We start from the raw sequence: 15,846 nt of genomic DNA on the forward strand, positions 1-15,846 counted from the left end.
GGAATCAAGACAAGGAAAAATATGACTAAATCACACTTGTATGTTTGGTACAGTTTGATACTGTCCAAGCTAGAAAGCCAGTGTGGTGCCGTGGTTTCTGAGTTGGACTGACTTTTGGAGACCAGGGTCTGAGTCCCTGCTCAGTGAATTCAATGAGAATGCACTGGGCTACTTTGTGCAAGTCACATCTTCTCAGCCTCGGTGGCAGGCAAGGTCAGCCTCATCTCTTGACACATCCTGCCATGACAGTTTCAACGTAGGGGCGCTATAAGTTGGGAACAACTCAAAGGCACACAACAGCAACAAAAATAAGATAGATACAGCTGGACTTCTGAATAGGGATGGTATACCTATTAATTCAATCAGGAATGTTAGCAAGGCTGACATGAGTAAACAAAAAAAATTTGAACCTTCTTGAGGCCACTTGAAGGCTTCTTCCAAAATGCATCCAGGGATTACTTTTTCTTTTACCAGCTTCCATTTTTCTTACGATTTCTATTTTGGTGTCCAAATGTCTAGATCTATGCCTTTTTAACAAGCTGGGACTTGCAGGTGAGGCAGGCTTATATGTTTTATTAATTTTACATTGTTTTAGCTGATATTGTAATTGTTTTATTGTAATATGTTTGTTAGAATTTTTAATTGTGTGCCACCTTGGGTCCCTTTCTGGGAGAAAGGTGGCACAGAAAACAAACAAATAAATAAATGTGCATCCTAGCCTTTCTCCAGTCAGCTCAGGATGGCTAAATTATGCTTGTAACATTTTATCCTCAGAATAACTCTCTAAGGTAAATCAGGCTGAAAAGATGATAACTTACTAAAGACCAACCTGTGAATGGTATGGTTGGGCAGTGGTTTGAACCCAGAAGTCCTTTCATACTACACAGTTACAGCACTATAATTCACTTTAACTGCCATGGCAACATCATAAGGTATCCTGGGATATATAGTTTGGTGAGACACTAGAGGTCTCTGGCTTACAATTCTAACTACCTTTCCCTGAACAATAAATACCAGGATTTAGGATGTCATCACACAAATAAAAATTCTAATAAACATATTACAATAAATCATAATGGAATCATAGTGCTATAATTATGTAGTATGAAAGGACCCCAGACCCCCCTCCCACTCTTAAGTTCAACACTAACTCTTCTTCTACTTGTTTTCTAATGTCTATTCCAAAACTCCTGCAATAAGCAGAGGGTCTTAAACTCTGGCTTACTGCATTTTGTCCTCAGAACTACAATACTGTGCCAAAAGCCAGCCCTTGAATTTCATGACCAAGCAGTGATTTGAACCCAGATCACGCCGGTGTGTATCTCCAAACTGACCCTGACTGTTGCAGCAGAATGCCCTGGATAGCAGACTGACCTGTTACAGTGTTCTACATAAGGCTGTAGATGTCATCAGTGTCATTCATTTTATTACTAATGAAAACATTTTAAAAGTACTCTTAATCTTTACAAAGAAATACAGAATGTATGAATATAAGTAAAACAACCAAAAACACCAAAAACATGTCATAATGTCATAATGTCATAATTAAAAAACAACAACAAAGAATTGTTGGATGGGGGGGGGGATTTTAGAAGTTTTAGTCCAAAAAGTGACTTTGAAGCTTTATCATTTGTTCTTGTGTGCCTTCAAGATTTGTTCAGAGTAGATATGCCATTGCCCTCCTCTGGAGCTGGGACAATGTGGATTGCCCCAGATCACTAAGTGGATTTCCATTGCTGAGCAGAAATTTGAATCTTGGTCTGTTAGAGTCCAGTTGCAACACTCAAACCTTTACACCATACTGGCTCTCCCCTATGCTTCCAATGTATCATAATTAATTAATAATAATTTGTTTTATTTATATACCGCTATTCCAAAGATCATAGCGGTGAACAGCAAGTAAGCTAATTAGCAAGTAAGCTAATCATGATATAATCCTTACAACTCTACATGCTATGTTAGAGTTACTGTACACCAGGAAGAAGAACTGATGCAGAGAATCAGAATGGCTAAAATTCTCATACAATGTTTGGTTCTGCTCTGTTTCCTACTTTTGCACTGCAGTCATCTAGGATCATCAACATGCCCTGTTTCGTTGGTGATCATATCATCCTGGATGCCTATGCAGAATCTTTCAATTTCTTCTCCCTCTGTCACTGTGGTGGGGGCACAAACTTTTATCATGGTCATAGTTAGTTTTTTCCTGGAATCTTACTGATATTATTCAGAAAGATTTTACACAGTATCCCCTGACTATTTTTGCTACCTCATTCCTCACTACTAATGCCACCCCATTTCTTTTCTGATTGTCATCTCCAAAGAGTAAAATGGTCTGACTGAAAATGTCCCATTCCCGTTCACTAGCTCACTAACACCAAGGATTGCTCTGTCTATGCATTCCATTTCCTGTTCTAACTTTCCTCGATTCACGCTTCTCACATTCCTGCTATGTACTTTGTGTAGCTTAAGACTATTCTTTCACTTTGTACATGTTAGCAGTGGAATCTCCTTTCAGTTTGAACCTAGCTGCATTATTAGACACAACACTACTTGTGCTTGTCCTCTGCTCTACCGCAACAGATGGCTGAATGCCTTCAGACCTTGAATCTCACCTTCTGGCACTATCTCTAGTTTCATTTCAGATCATCTCATCATAGGGGTTTCAAGGTAAAAGCCTTCAAAAATGGTTTACTATTGCCTTCTTCTGTGTTAGTTGGAAGTCTCACTGCCATTTCTGAGAGATCCTCTGCCAGTGTCACTCCCCACTACTGTTGTTACTTGGTAGCTGCTATATAATATAATAAATTGGCTTAAATACTACACACACTATTGTATAATAATGGAGGCCTATGGCTGAACATTTCAGCTTTTTATAATAGTCAGTCTAAAATTATTGTCCTCAGGGAAGTAAGATGGTTGCTGTTCACTTCTGGCCATACGCTTTTCTTTTATTACTAAACCCTGAAAAGTGCCAAATGTAAAACTGCATCACTACCCACTGAGCAAATAGATGCTTCAGTTAACCAGCGAAATGAAATTGCCATTCACAAGGACAGCAGTTCGTAGCTTGCTGGCCTAGATAAACTTTTCTTTTGTAAGAGACGGGTCAAGTTTCCAATCACACTCAATTTTACATATGTGAAGAACTATCTCAGGAACACATGAAGACCACAAAACTCATTACCTCAGCAGTTTGGATTAACCAAAGAATGTGGTTATATAAGCAAGAAACTTAAAGTTTCCACTAAAAACCCCAACCTTGGATGTGAAAGTTCCTTTCTGAAGTATCAAATGTAAATATAGTAATGCATAAGCTATAAGCATTAGGATCCTGAATTATATAAATCTAGGTAAAATGGAAAATAGGAAATCATACAGAAGCAATTTAAAGGCACTATGAGCTTCATTTCTGTAATGCCTCTGACATAAAATGTTTTAAGGCATTATATGTTCTTCCAAGCCCAGAAGTCAGACTAAAGTTTGAGATGTGCAACTATCGTCTGTCTGTCTGTCTGTCTGTCTGTCTGTCTGTCTACCTACCTACCTACTGTTTAAGGCTGCTGAGAGTTGTAGTGTAACATAAGAAAGGTCTCATGATTCCCAGCTTTGGTTTAAATGAACCTTTTAAAAGATAAATCCTTATTTATTTTTAAGACAACTTACACTTTAAAGCAAATCCAGGAAATAAGTGCTGAAAGAGGAGAAGCTTCCCAGAAAGGCTAGGCAGGCTGCTTCCTCTCCGAAGGTTTTTGAGGACTTTATTGCTTGCTATATTTATTACTAATATAACGCACTGTATTGTCTACTCTTAGAAGCCAAAGTGATGTAGTGGTTTGAGCATTCAACTAAGACTCTGCAGACCTGGATTAAGATACCATGTAAACATACTGAGTGATGTTAGGCAAGTCACATTCTCTCAGCCTTGGATGATGGCAATGGCAAACCCTCCCCCTCTGAAAAAGCTTGCCAAGAAACCCCCATAATGGGTCCACCTTAAGGTCACCATAAGTCGGAAATACTTAAAGGCACACAATAACAATTGCTTGCTCCCGACTGCCCCCCCCCATTGTTTTGATGATTTATATTTTTAACAGGCTTCAATTTTTTAAATAGTTTAATTACTTCTTAACTTTTGTATGCTGTAAACGTTAAACTATTTCTTCTAAGTATAGACACATTGATTTCCAAACTGGGAAAAGGCAGGATATAAATATATATAACAATAAGAGTATTATGTGATTTCCCAAAATATACATTTTTATATTTTTAAAAGTGGGCTCAACAGGACAAAGGTGTTCACGAGGCAATGTACAGAAGAGAACTTTCTTTCTTGGTTAGTAGAAAGATATTTCAATCATGAAAACCTGAAAGCCAGAGACAAAGTGTGATGTAGTATTTTGCAAGCTCAACTAGGACTCTATGAGATCAGGGCTTGAATCCATGCTTGGCCACAAAGACCCATTGGGTGACCTTGGGCAAGACTCAGTGTGGTCCTGCTCAGTATAGCCACTGAGGAGGAATAATGGCAGTTGCCATTCAATTACATCTGCAGGTCCACAATTTCCCCAATCCCTGATTTAACTGATGAATTCATCAGATGTTTTGTAGTTGATGATGATGTTGTGTGTCTCTCACACACCATTTCCAACCTATGGTGACCCTAAGGTGAACCTATCATGGGTTTTTCTGGGGCAGAGAGTATGTGACTTGCCCCAGGTCACCCAGTGGTTTTCCATGGCCAAGCAAGGAATCAAACTCTCATCTCCAGTTGTAGTTCAAACCACTACGCCATGCTGGTTCTCCATAGCTATAGTATTTACATTTCTATACCACTTATCAGTGAACTCAGCAATTCAGTGGTTTACAATCTGTAAGCCAATTGCCACCAACAAGCTGGGTACTCCTTTTACTGATCTACGAAAGGATGGAAGGCTGAGTTAAACTTGGAGCTCTGGGATCGAATTGACAAACTTGTGGTTAATGTATTGACATTTAACCACTGCGCCACCAGGGTTCTTCATCAGATGCTGGACAAGGCTAAATGCAATTGGTTGCTGAAGTCATTCCTGTGTTTAGACTATAAACAATAAATTGTCACATTGCTGAAACATTTTCCAAAACAGATTCAGCATGTATATCAGGGACTAAAAACAGAGAGGATTCGCTGACCCACTGGTATTAGAACCACCAGTAACTATATTAATATTTTTTAAAACAAAAACCATCTTTTGAGCAATAAATTTCATTCATGTATCAATTACGAACTGCTAGCTACTCTGGTACTATAGATGCCAACATTTCTGAAAAATTAACACAGAGCCACAACAAATATTTCAAAACATTTCTCCACTTTTGGTGTTAACACCTAAGAAGGTGTTAACTGCTTTGACACTTATGACTGCTCTTACTTAGAACCTCTCCCTCCCAAAAAAAGAAAGAAAGAAAGAAGAAAATCTGTCAATTGGTCATATAAAGCAACCAGCCACCTTTCAGGATCTAACTGCACTTGCACATAACAGACTGTGCTGTCTGTAAGTGCTTCAAATGCAATAAAAAGGCTACATTTTATCATCAAATAAATGTACAGTGTGCAAGCAGACTCTTAACCCCAGGTGTGACCCTCAAACTGTTAAAGTCATTTGGGTAAGGAATGTTGGACAGGTGAATGATTTAGTGCTATATGATGTTTTCTTCACTGACTCAAGTTCAGGGCTGGGCAAATGACTTTAACATACATTTCATTTCTCAGCTCTTGTTGCTCCTATCAAAACAACAAGTGGTAACAGTGTATAAGGAACAGAAACCATCTCCCATCTGGGATAACTCCTTAGCACTATTAAAAGACTCCTCTGGCAAAACGGCTTTTATAAATGAATAGTAAACTCAGAGGAAGGCTGCAACTCTGCTGCTAAAGAAGATATAGGCTTAAATCCAATTATTACACCACCTCCCCCAGTAGACACAATGAATGAATTGGAAAATGGTAAGTAAACATTGCTATAAATTCCACTGATTCAGTGGACCTACTCTAGTTGGGACGGGAAATCAAATCCATCCCCCAACACACACACACACACACACACACACACACACACACACACACAGAGAGAGAGAGAGAGGGAGAGGGAGGGAGAGAGAGAGAGAGAGAGAGAGAGAGAGAGAGAGAGAGAGAGAATGTTTGTAATAATTTTAAAGTTTTTAGGATTTCCAAGTAAAGAGTGACAACTTATGAAGAGTGGACAAAATCCAAGAGTATTTGTCATTATCCAGTGCTAGCAGAATTGGATTTTCTTCATGACTGCTTTACAATATTTTTACTGGCCCTCGACCCATATCTAGAGAAAGACTTTCCTCCACTATACATATATCTGCCTGCTTAGGTTTCCCACCTTAGTCCTTTTAACTATTATTTGCATCCATGGTTAGACCAATTCCATGCTCATATGTTTGTATTTCCATTAGTTTTCACATTACTCCCTTGGCCCTTCACAGATGCTTCATTCCAGGCACACAATGATGAGGACTGAAGTCCATGGATGTTTAGGCTAGAAATTACTTTTTCTCTGTTACTCTCAAAGGTACTACTGGATCTCTTTATGTATTTTTATGTTAAAAGAACTTAAAGACACAGTCATGATAGTCTGGATTGGTATGCAAAGGGATCTTGTAGCACCTATGAGACTAACAAAGATAAAGAAGCTGGTAGCATAAGCTTTTGTAGACTGCTTCATTAGATGCTTGGAGTGACATGCCTAGGGACAGATCTGCTATGAATGAGTGGGTTCTTTGTGTAAATAGAAATAAAATATGAACTTAACATGGGTGTTTCTTGACAAGATTTGTTCAGAGATGGTTTGCAATTGACTTACCCTGAGGCTGAGAGCATATGACTTTCTGAAAGTCACCCTGTGGGTTTCATGGCCAGGTGGGGAACCCTGGTTTCCAGAGTTGCTGTCCAACACACAAACCATGATGCCATGTTGGCTCTCTTGTGAATACTACTGCAGTAGAATTAGGACTTTCTTCCCCTTATTCTCTCACTACCATTTTCAATTACACCAACAACTTCTGGAGCAAGTTTTAGGGCTTGGTGGGGGCACCGCAGGAAGGAGGAGAAATGCTGGTTCTGGGGGAATCAGCAGAAACCAGCCAAGTCACATCATTGGATCCTGGCCATCAGCCACATAATACTTTCCCTGAATGGATCCAACTCCATGCTGGAGCAGTGATGGGTGTGAGCTTCCTTCCCTCTCACTCCTCAGCTGGCCCTGGCTAGGCACTGCAGAATGATCATATTCCTCAACATGCCTTCCTCCACACCCCAGGGAAATACTTCACCAGTGTTTAGCACATGCAGCAAAGGCAGAACAGAGAGAGAAAGGAGCTCCACTGACTCCTATGCTGATTATCTGAATAAATGCTTGATCCTTACTGAGTCTGGCTCATCTCTCTCCCTCCCTCCCCCCTTAAAGCCTTCTAAACTAATGGCAACTGCTACATCTTCTGCCATAATCAGCTTGCATCAGGATACCCTAAGGAGGATGAGTGAGATAATAGGATTATAAAGCATTTCACACCTTTAGAAGCACTAGAGAAACAAACAACAAATCAATTATTCCCATGACCCTGACCATGCCCTCATTAGTCTGGCATACTAAATTACACAGCTTGGTCAAGTGAATGCATGGATTAAACCCAGCTAACATAACCAGGTCCCCTCAGAGTTTCCATCACTTTCCAAAAGTAATCTCAGTTCTGCCACAATGAAAGTGCTCATATCCCATGACTGTTTTTCTTTTCTTGTTCAGAATGAAGTAATGTCTTGTTTCAGGAAATTCTGCCTGATTAATCAGCCTCTCAGTTTTAATCCTCAACTCCTCCTTTTGTAAATAATTACTGCAACAAAAGCTCAATTTTAATTTTTTAAAAAAAAATTTGGGCAGGGACCAGACTATTTTTCTTGTTCATGCACGAGCTTTTATGTACACATTAATTAAACCCTTTTCATTTACCTTCTTTTAGTAGTCCTAGCATTATCAAGGGTTTTTGTTTTTGTTTTTTGCACTTTAAGTAACGTGGACTACTTTGCACATTAAAACTCTAGCTTTTAGCCAACGTCTTTCTTTCCATGAAAACTTGTACAGAATTTTTCTCAAGTATCTTTCTTATTCCTATTGGTGTAACTTTGTACCATTATACTTAAATTTACTTTTTGTTCCTATTAATTCTACAGTCATAGCTAGTACAAAAAGAAAATTAAGACAGCCACTAGATTGTAACATGTTGTCTTATTTCTGTTTCTATTTACCTTATAGAGGGTCTTTAGTAACAGTCCAAAAACTTCACTAATTCCATCAGAAGCCAAAGACGTGCCACAGAACAAGCTTAGGAATTTTCACAAAAATATGAAGGGATTCCCTGGCAAAAAGGCCAAAATTGAGGGGCAGGGGGACTCTGTAGAGGAGAAGTGTGAAAACCATTGGTATAACTCATAGAATAAATTGTCTTTGGTGTTTGACATTCAAAAGGCTGATGTCTTGTGATGTTCTTTCCTCCACATCATTGGGCTCAGCAGAATGTTGGCCTGAGATATGGTCAAGCCAGTCTGCCTCTCTTTGTATAGTCCACCAAAACAGTCGGTAAAAATGATGAAATGGGAAGTGAAGGATACCAAAAGACACCCAGTCAAGAGTTTGCTTCATGGAGAAAGTTATTCCAGAACAGACACCCCTTCATGTGAAAATGGGAAAACATTGGATTATAACCAAGGCCAAGCCGACCTCATGAGCAAGCTGCAGACTATAAAATGTCTTGTTTTAGATCACTTTGTTTTGGAGCAAGAAAAAAAAGTAACTTGATGGTTTATATGGACAACTATTCTGTCCGAAAAACCAACAAAAAACTAATTATTCTGTCGTTTATCATCTTCCCATTTATCAAACATACTCTTTTAGATTAACAGGATGCAGCTCAGGCAATTTGTCAGTCCAGCACATGGAATTTTCTGTAGAGATTGTCAGAACCTAAAGAACATGTAACTCAGTGGTGTTGGTTCAAGGATGCTATTTAGGGGAGCTTTCTCTTCACCCCCCCCCCTTATTTCAGACCCCATGTAATCATTCTTTCAAAACAGAATTATAACTGGGCAATTGGGCACCCTGAGTGAAAATAGACATAAACAATATAGTGGCCCCTAGGATTAGGTCAGCATGACAAGTTACAAACACTGATATCAAGCAATCACTAATTTAATTTGCCTTTGCTGAAGTAATTCATTCTTGTTTCCTCTACTGTTTCCACCAACAGTATTATAATACACATCAATTCAGGTTTGTTTGACAACACATAGAAATATTGTAGTAGTATGTATGAAATCTAGCAATGCTGTTAAATCGAGATCTAAAGACATATCAAGCCTAAGCTCTGCTTAGAAGATGACTAAATGGAGATTGTTGTACTTTGGACATATGAAAAGATATGCCTCAGAAGAAAATATAGTGATGCTTGGTAATGTAGAAGGACATAGAAAAAGGGTAAGATCCCAGTTGAGGTGGATGCTGTCAATCAAGGAAGCCACAGCCCTGAGTTTGCAAGACTTGAGCAGGGCTGTTGAGCACAGGCTGACTTGGAAAGCTCTCATTCATAGGGTTACCATAAGTCAAAATCGACTTGACAGCAGATAACAACAAGACATATTTCATAATGAAATCTGATGCTGTTTTTATCCTGGTAGTATAAAGCCAATGATCAAGAAAGCAAAACAAGAAGATCACCCTGTAGAACTAATTGGTGATATCTACCACCATCACCACACATATTACATTTAATCCTATGGCTTGGTATTTCCAGTTTCTGCATATAAGGGTGTGAAAGCTGGGCAGCACGAAAGATGATAGGAAGAAAGTCAATGCATTTGAAATGTGGTGCTGGAGCAGTGTTCTATGGATACCACAGGTTCCTAAAAGTCTGGTCCAAGAGTAAATCAGGATTGAACACTCCCTGAAAATGAAAATGACCAAGCTAAGGCTGTCATATTTTGGATGCATCATGAGATGACATGCCTCACTGGCAAGGACTGTAATTTTCAGCAAAGGGGAAGGCAGCAGGAAAAGAGGAAGATCACATTATGGGGATTGATTCAATCAAGGAGGCCACAGCCCTGAGCTTGTAAGTCCTGAGCCGTACAAGTTCTGACTGGAGGTCTTGGTAATTCCTCATTCTTAGGGTTATCATAAACTGAAGATCCCTGTAAGTCTTTTGCAACATGGATTTCTTCCTGAGGAATTATACCACCAATGGGGTGATGGAGAAAGTAAAGGGTATCATAAAATTGAAGCATTTAAATGAAGTAACCATTGTTTCCTTAGAAAACCTGAGACTGATTGCTGAACCCACACTACCCAGAACAAGGCATATTGCCAGTTTTATTAATTTCCCAAAGAGGTGGAGGTAAAATTTCAGAAGCTTGCTTTATTGAAAAGGGGATCACAACAAATAATACAATGAGAAGATTAGAGGGATATTGTGATGAGAGGCAAAACACGTCTGTTCTGCACTAACAGCTTGTCTTTATGAGTGTATATATGCAGATAGCCAAAATATACATTGTATAGTCAAAGAAAATAAACTATAAAAACTGAGAGACCATAGTTCAGTTCACCACACTTGTGATGTACACAGAATATCAGAAATTATATAACCCGATGCCCACAGCTAAAGCTAAAGCAGTTTTGCAATGGGCCTATTTCTTCCTGGAGGGGCAAACCGAGAAGGTGATGCTGGATTACTCCTGTTTGAACCCTAGGCCATTGCCTTTATTTTATCCCCCATGCTATTTATATATATTTAAAATGCTGGGAGAATTTGTCTGGAGTTTTGCGACTGCGTGCAAAACTACGCAAATGATACCAATTCTGAGGAAGCTGTTTCTATTCTAAACAAGTGACTGGCATCAGTAATGGACAGGTGAGAGCAAACAAATTGAAACTTAGGCCTGAGACAAACAGATGGGAAGTGGTGTGCCAGCGCCGATTCTAGGGTTCGGGAGCATGCATCAACTGCACATTCCCGAACCCTAGCACGGAACAGCTGCACCATGATGGCGGCCTCCCGTCCACATGGGGGCGGCCATCACAATGTAAGTGACGTGCAGCGTATAGACATCACTGCACATCGCTTACATCACTGATGCACTACAGTGTGCCAATTGCGTATTCATGATATCCAACGTGCGAATTTAAAAGAATCTGTTTTTTCCGGGTTCTTTTTGGTGCGGAGGGATACCGCACAGTTTGCCTACTGCAGTGTCCTTTGGGAACAAAAACGGGCACCTCCAGCCTGCCCTTTTGGGGTGGTCTGTCCTGCCCCTTAAGTCTTAGGAAAGACAGAGATACTCCTGGTCAGTTGAAAGGCAAACCAGGGAACAAAGATTCAGCCTGTACTGATGAGTCACACTTTCTCTGTAGACACAAGTCTGCATCTTACGTGTCCTCCTAGATTCAACCCTAAGTCAAGTTTCTGTGGTGTCAAGGACACATTTAAAACTTGTATGACAGTTGTGCCCATTCCTAGAGATTTTGGATCCAGTTACAGTGACACATGCCTTAATTCTTTCACATTTGCATTACTGTAAAGTGGGTCCTTGGTATCCACTGGGGTTTGGTTCCAGGACCAAACTGTGGATACCAAAAATCAATGGATGCTCAAGTCACATTAAATGCAGTGACAGAGAAATGGTGCCCCTTATGTAAGATGACAAAATCAACCTTTGCTTTTTGTAATATATATATATCACGCTGTGAATGAGTGAATCCACAGATATGGAGAGCTGAATGTAATAACTTCTACATGGGCTTGTCATTGTAAAGCATTTGGAAAACTTTAACTGGGCCAAAGAATTGCAGACAGATGTTACCTGGGGACCTAGGGATGGATGCAGGAAGCATGCAACAGCGCTACTGACTGCCAGTGAATTTTTGGACACAAGTTAAAGAGCTGATTATGACCTATAAAAACCTACATGGCTTGGGTCCAGATTATCCGAAAGACTGCCTCCTTTCATACGAGCCTGTCCAAGTTTTCTGATCTTATAGGGAAACTCTTCTCTCTGTTCCACCACCATCAAAAGTATGTCTGGTGGGAATATGAGAAGATTTTCTTCCTAGCTGCTCCCAGACTCCAGAACTCCCTTCCTAGAATTTATATATAAATATATTAAATTTTATTTATATCCCACCTCTCTATCAAAGATAATCAAGGCGGCTAAAGAGGAAAAGATAACATCCTCCATTATCCTTTTGTAGGCAGATGAATATGTTTTTTGTTTCATAAGACCTCTGAGGACTAGTTGCTCACAGAGAAAGAACCTTTAATAATGTATTTTTGTCTGATGTAAAGTCGAAGGTTTTCATGGCCGGCATCCATAGTTTTTCGTGGGGTTTTTGGGCTATGTGGCCATGTTCTAGCAGAGTTTCTTTCTGACGTTTCGCCAGCATCTGTGGCTGGCAGATGCTGGCAAAACGTCAGAAAGAAACTCTGCTAGAACATGGCCACATAGCCCGAAAAACCCACAAAAAACTATTTTTGTCTGCATTTGTTGTTTTTCTTTTTTATGATTTTGCTTTTAAAATGCTTTTAATTCGATTGATAGTTTAAGTATATTTTAATTTTTACATGATGTGAACTTTTATCTATACAGTGGTACCCCGGGATACGAATTGATCGCGTTACGAAATTTCCGGGGTACGAAAAGGTTAGATTGGAAAAAACTGTTCCGGGTAACGAAAGATTTTTCGGGTTACGAAATTCATTTTGGCGCGAAATTCAAATCCGAAGCGCGGCTAGCGGCTTTCCAGCGCTAACGGAAAGCCTTTTCGGGTTGCGAAATGTATCGGGTTACGAACGGCGCCGCGGAACGAATTAATTTCGTAACCCGAGGTAGCACTGTATCTCTTTTTTGTAAGCTGCCTTGAGTATCAAGATTGGAGAAAAGTTGGAGTATAAATAAAATGGATTTCTCAGCCTGAGCATTACTTTTGGTTTTGCCATTTGTTTATGTGTGGAAAAAAGCAAGATGGCCACTACAAACCACCACATTATGTTTGATACACTTCAACTTTTCAGAGCATGCTAGTCTCAGAATTTTAGTATTATTTCCCTCCCTTGGGTCATAACAACAGAGTCTACAGCACAGCATGAGAATCGTGCAGCCCTTGCCCTCCCCAGCAAGGCTCAGCATTTGCTATGCCATAAGATGCCCACCCCTGCTTTAGCAATTTAAATATGATATGGGAAATGAAAGGGATTCACCAGAGAAAAATTACACATCAGAGTTTGGATACACTATAATTTTGAATTATTTATTTGAGACCCCCCCCCCCTCATCCCCAAACCTGTCGGGGAAATGCTGGCTGTGAGTTTCTGAGTTGTTAGTAAAATAAATAAATAAATAACTTTTTCAAGTTCTACAACAGACTTGTGACTTTCACTGACATAAAACTACATCACTCAGTAGGTAGAAATGAGTGTGCATACCATGCATATCTGTTGGGAATATAAACATTGAATGTAGACATTACGTAATCCATGAGTATTTGATAGGTATTCTAATACTGTGATAGTGGAAGGCTGCATGAGTGCTACGATCGTAACTCTAAATATCAGTTTTAGCCTAACTTTTATCTGCAATCAATAGTTTGCTAATTTAATGTATGGATAAATATTTTGGCTGTGTGTGACAGTGAATTAAATGGATGTAGCTGATTTTTAAAAAAACTTCCCTGGGTTTCCCTCTGTCTTCTTTCAACAGCTGACCTGATTTCTTTAGCAGTATTCACTATCCAAGTTGGCTGATTTTAGACAGATGTTTGTCTCTTGTCTTCAGAGTCTAGACAGATGTGATTTACAAAGCATAACTCAGCTGGTAAATTGCCCTGGGACTATGCCTTATTTTCGATGCATAAAAGTATTGTGAAATACTGTTTTTGCAGTGGCATATGCATATGTCTTCCCCCTTCACCCCAAAACTGGGAGAAACTGTAATAGACTGCTTTGGGTCTTTACAAGTTGCAATGCATGTTTGTTCTGCATAAGTTGCTGTCTGGTTGGTGAGTAAGGATATTTACCAAGCCTCCATCTTATGCTATAGTGTGTGATCAAGGTAAAGGTTTTGCTCTTTAAAAAAGAGTAGAGACTGACACCTGGGAAAGTTGTTTCTTTGGACTACAACTATCAGAACTAACTAAGCTGAAGGTTTCTAGGAACTGTAGTCCAAAAAGATAACTTTGCAAAACTCTTTTTTTAAACAAAATATTTTATTGAGATTTCAAATATGTACAGAACACTAATAGTAAGAAGAAACAGGAAAAAAGATAAGAAATAAAAATGGACACAAAAAGAAAAAGAGAAAGGAGCAGGAAAGATAAAGATAAAAGTGACTTCCAATCTTCTTGACAGCAGCCATCACAATATCAATATTAATCAATAAAGAAGAACTTTCAATGCTTTTTGAATACCATCAATTATCAACTTTCTTTCAGTAAAATATAATTAGTAATAAGCAAACTCAAAATTCATATACAGTACTTAAATGTATGCTTCTTAAAGAAAGATCCTTTACTAATTCTATAAAATCACTAAAGATTATTAATAACCTTTAGTAATACTATTCTACTGTTTACTATCAGTCCTCCTCTAATCTAAGTTAAACTCAAATCATACTACTTTGCCTTTTAACTAAACCTACTATTTATTTAAACATATTGTTGCTTTCACTTTTCCATTATATAGTTGTCCATTTGCGGACTCCCCGTTCGTGGTCTTGAATTTCTGCAGATGGGAAGCCGGGGGGTGGGGGTACAAAATGGTGTATGCACCTGCAAGCACATGCAGCCATTATATCCAAGGGACTTGGATATCTGCAGTTTTTCCCATTCACTGGGGGGGGGTGTGGCAAGAACAGATCCCTCGCGAATTGGGAGGGACGACTGTACAACAATCTGTCATAACATCCATTATACTGTATCTCTCTTTTTAAAATTTTCCCCTCTCTTTCTCTGTGTCCTCCCACCTTGGTTTTCTACCAACCCCCGAACCCCCAACTCCAACTGCGCACTTCAAATATCTTTCAAAATTCCAGACGAATCCTTCAGGAAAAACATATTTCCAAACAAAACATTCCTCTCCATTTTACCCTTCATCTCTTTAATTTTGTCCCCTTTCCGAAAATCCCCACATACACTTAACTTTGAGATTTCCCCCTTAAAATATCCCCATGGATTCCCTCCTTTGAGTTTGATGTTCTCCTCCTTCTTTGTTGCTTCAGCTGTACACTCAAGCAATCTCCCTGGGCAGATCCTCCAAAATCCTTTCCAAGTCTCCATCGTCCTCCCATTTTGGCCAGAAAACTACTCCTGAACCATATACTAGCAAGCCAATTCAGATGATCTGTCCTCAACTTTCTTCTGAGATCCCAAAGTCTTCTCTCCTTCCTTCAAATCCCTATCTCCAGTCGTGTCATCCATAATGCCATTGTCAGTCCTATTATATTTTAAAACAACTTTTCAGAGAAATAAGTTCTTCCCAAAACTGCATCCAAATCTCCACTTCTTTTTCTTCACTAAATGGCTACATTTTCCTCTGCTTAACAAAGTCTTGACCTATGAAGGGTTAACTCAGGGGTAGGCAACCTTTTTGAGCCAGGGGCTGGGTTGCTGTCCCTCAGACAACTGGGGGACCGAAGCTGGGGGGGAGCTTCCACCCTCCGGGGGCGGGGCTGTGTGCCGGGGGTGGAGCTTCCACCCTCCGGGGGTGGAGCTGCATGCCGGGGGTGGAGCTTCCACCCTCCAG

At 39.6% G+C, this 15,846-nt stretch overlaps 1 protein-coding gene across 4 annotated transcripts in view; it reads right to left on the minus strand.

Moving 5' to 3' along the window:
* FNDC3B (fibronectin type III domain containing 3B) overlaps positions 1-15,846 on the minus strand; it is a 396,089-nt gene that overhangs the window by 191,778 nt on the left and 188,465 nt on the right. The window lies entirely within an intron of this gene.

The sequence above is a fragment of the Sceloporus occidentalis genome, unplaced genomic scaffold (genome assembly GCF_023333645.1).
Source record: "Sceloporus occidentalis isolate IW3139 unplaced genomic scaffold, rSceOcc1.0.p SCAF_2, whole genome shotgun sequence".
NCBI lineage: Eukaryota > Metazoa > Chordata > Lepidosauria > Squamata > Phrynosomatidae > Sceloporus > Sceloporus occidentalis.